Below are 4,112 nucleotides of genomic sequence, written 5' to 3'. Positions count from 1 at the left end.
TGTTCTCTGCGATTCATCTAATGCCGCTCTTAGATCTACTATTCTAAAACTTCTCAATTATTCTCCTGCTAATTCTATTTTCTGACGTCCTCATCAGATGCTCTAGGCAAGAGATCGGTTTCTTTTTCATTGTACTTCTCACTGGTTCAGTTTCTTTATAAATTGTTTCATTTGAAGCTATTCTCCAAACTCCTTTTCTTTAGCATTTTTTATTTATACGAGTTCTGACTATCCTCTTTCTATTTTTAGTAATCCGTCTATTGCTACAGTGTTGGTTTTTTCAAATATAATTTCGCTAGCATATGTTATTTAGGCAACGGCCTTGCCACAGTGGATACACCGGTTCCCGTGAGATCACCGAAGTTAAGTGCTGTCGAGCGTGGTCGGCACTTGGATGGGTGTCCATCCAGGCGGCCACGCGCTGTTGCCATTTTTCGGGGTGCAATCAGCCTCGTGATGCCAACTGACGAGCTACTCGACTGAATAGTAACGGCCTCGGTCAAGAATACCATCATAACGACAGGGAGAGCGGTGTGCTGACCTCACGCCCCTCCTATCCGCATCCTCCTCTGAGGATAACACGGCGGTCGGATGGTCCCGGTAGGCCACTCGTGGCCTGAAGACAGAGTGCTTTCAGCATATGTTATTTGTGTCTCTGTGACTCTTTTGTAGTGTTTCAGTTTTTTGGCTATTGAGAGCTATTTTGTGTTATATGTGTTCCAGGTAACATGATGTGTTTTAATCAATTTGTTTATTCTACTCTGCCAAGATGGTTTCTCATTCAGGCTGTGTGTTGCTATTTCTCCCAAGTATTTAAACTTTTCAACAGGTTTTATGTTTTGTTCACTAGTCGCGATTCCGTTAACATTATTTCTGTTTTCTCTAAAGATATTTTAAGGCCAATACTCTGGGCTATTTCTTGTAATGATTGTATTTTTTGTTTGATTTCCTGAAGATCTTATGCAACAGATGTAAGAATTTCCGGGTATTTGTTATGGTGGAAAAAACCTTTGATAGAGGAAAATCTCATTAAATAAATAAAACAACAAATGACTCATGGTTTTAAAAGCACGTGCCATGCGTTCTTCTTTCTCGAACCTAAGAGCGAAATCAGCTACAATATAACGAGCAATTCAAACAGTAGTATGACTGGAGTCCAATTCTGTGATTTTGGGTTTCTAATCTGTCATCTGTCCAAGTAAGCTAGCCAAGTCCGTTGCATCTCCCGTTGTCTCGAAGGAGTCGCTCTTTGAGGACGTGTAATGGAGCAGGTACGTACTCCCTTTGAACCACCACAGCTTGTAACCGACCTCTGTCATTCGCTGCACGTATGCGCCACTGTGGTGCAAAGCACAACAATTAAGCATTCACAACCACTTTTAACTGTATTCCTCGCAGTCTTTGACAGGAGCTGTTCACCGTGTACATGCACTGGACACGAAGCCACGTTGTATTTGAATGAACCACTGGCGCCTTTAATTATGATGCTTCATTTTTTTTGTAAAATTATACTACGTCTTTCTCTGGAACTGTATCGTTTCGTTCAAGCACATGGTGACTCGTTTATCATGATTCCTTTTATAAACAAAACCCCACTGACAGAGTTTTTTTGTTAGCTTTGAACTCCTGTTCTGTGTGACAAAAGCTGTGAAGATTTCGCGTAGTATTTCTATTGTTTATAAAATGTAAGACACTGCTGCGTAGTAACACATTAATTTATATGGTCAATGGAATGTATACAGTGTGCCTTTTACTTTTTCTTCTTCTTCTTCTTTGGACATATACAATTGATTCCATGATGAAGTTAAAACTTTCAGGGGTCATAGAAGGGTAAATGTATCAATCTGAGGTAAGGGATCCTTGTCTGGAAAATACCGAGTCCAGAGTTGTAAGCCAAAATCGTTCTGATACCTCTGATTGTGAAATGCTTGTACTGGTACTGTTGTTGCTAAGACCGTAGGATATGGTGGCTGTATGGACCAAAACAAGACGAGCAGTACACTGTAAGAGCTATGAGCACTTGATCATCTTAGATACTCTGAAACGCATCTCCTCTGCTACACACTGTCTGATTCCCATACGAGGTGCATTCAAGTTCTAAGGCCTCCGATTTTTTTTCTAATTAACTACTCACCCGAAATCGATGAAACTGGCGTTACTTCTCGACGTAATCGCCCTGCAGACGTACACATTTTTCACAACGCTGACGCCATGATTCCATGGCAGCGGCGAAGGCTTCTTTAGGAGTCTGTTTTGACAACTGGAAAATCGCTGAGGCAATAGCAGCACGGCTGGTGAATGTGCGGCCACGGAGAGTGTCTTGCATTGTTGGAAAAAGCCAAAAGTCACTAGGAGCCAGGTCAGGTGAGTAGGCAGCATGAGGAATCACTTCAAAGTTGTTATCACGAAGAAACTGTTGCGTAACGTTAGCTCGATGTGCGGGTGCGTTGTCTTGGTGAAACAGCACACACGCAGCCCTTCCCGGACGTTTTTGTTGCAGTGCAGGAAGGAATTTGTTCTTCAAAACATTTTCGTAGGATGCACCTGTTACTGTAGTGCCCTTTGGAACGCAATGGGTAAGGATTACGTCCTCGCTGTCCCAGAACATGGACACCATTATTTTTTCAGCACTGGCGGTTACCCGAAATTTTTTTGGTGGCGGTGAATCTGTGTGCTTCCATTGAGCTGACTGGCGCTTTGTTTCTGGATTGAAAAATGGCATCTACGTCTCATCCATTGTCACAACCGACGAAAAGAAAGTCCCATTCGTGCTGTCGTTGTGCGTCAACATTGCTTGGCAACATGCCACACGGGCAGCCATGTGGTCGTCCGTCAGCATTCGTGGCACCCGCCTGGATGACACTTTTCGCATTTTCAGGTCGTCATGCAGGATTGTGTCCACAGAACCCACAGAAATGCCAACTCTGGAGGCGATCTGTTCAACAGTCATTCAGCGATCCCCCAAAACAATTCTCTCCACTTTATCGATCATGTCGTCAGACCGGCTGGTGCGGAGCCCAAGGTTGTTTCGGTTTGTTGTCACATGATGTTCTGCCTTCATTAAACTGTCACACCCACGAACGCACTTTCGACGCATCCATAACTCCATCACCACATGTCTCCTTCAACTGTCGATGAATTTCAATTGGCTTCACACCACGCAAATTCAGAGAACGAATGATTGCACGCTGTTCAGGTAAGGAAAACGTTGCCATTTTAAGTATTTAAAACAGTTCTCATTCTCGCCGCTGGCGGTAAAATTCCATCTGCCGTACGGTGCTGCCATCTCTGGGACGTATTGACAATGAACGTGGCCTCATTTTAAAACAATGCGCATGTTTCTATCTCTTTCCAGTCCGGAGAAATAAAATCGGAGGCCTTAGAACTTGAATGCACCTCGTATTTCTCGAGGAGGCAGTATGGGTCAAAATGCGTGTTTCACAATAGCGAAGATGAGGAAGTGCTAATTGTTAAACTCTAATCTGTGAAAAACAGTCTGTGTCAGAATTAACTGTGGGAGAGATCCACCCATAAGAGTTGGGCTACTCACAGTTTTTTTATTTCATAAACAGTTCACGACAGAGGATTTACTAACTACGTTAATGATAAGCATTGTTTTCGTAACTCTAAATTTGTTACAAAAGTTTAAATGCAAAAAAAAAATAAGAAAGCAAAACATGAAATTATCTGGTGCACAATTAAACATTGATGAAGGTGAAACTGAGATAATTCAAATAATAGCTGGCAAAGTTAACTGGTGGAGAATTGGAATTTGATAAACAACAGTTTCTTTCCTAATCATTTTATCGCAGCTTGTCTGTGCATAAACAACAGTGACCGTGAGGCTTGAAAGACGAACTGAAATTTTTTCTGCAACTGTGCACATGGCAAGACAAAACCGAAGATGATATTGAATCACTGAGTTCCGTTCATCCTAACGTGCTAGTGCTGCAAGATAATCTCACCATACTCATTGATGTAACGTGGGCAGACCTCTGATGGCGTGGCTGGCGGTCATCAATGCACATCTTAAAGTCCTGTGCTTTGAAATCTAACATTGGACGCCATCAGTCTCCACTGCAAAGAAGAGCTGCCTTTGAAGTCAGCCACCC

General features: G+C 42.7%; 1 pseudogene; it reads left to right on the top strand.

The window, feature by feature from the left end:
- The first annotated feature begins 312 nt into the window (after nt 1-312).
- LOC126177466 (5S ribosomal RNA) lies at nt 313-430 on the top strand (annotated as a pseudogene).
- The last annotated feature ends 3,682 nt before the right edge of the window (nt 431-4,112 follow it).

The sequence above is a fragment of the Schistocerca cancellata genome, chromosome 3 (assembly GCF_023864275.1).
Source record: "Schistocerca cancellata isolate TAMUIC-IGC-003103 chromosome 3, iqSchCanc2.1, whole genome shotgun sequence".
Classification (NCBI taxonomy): Eukaryota; Metazoa; Arthropoda; class Insecta; order Orthoptera; family Acrididae; genus Schistocerca; species Schistocerca cancellata.
This window is presented reverse-complemented; position numbering and strand designations above follow the sequence as displayed.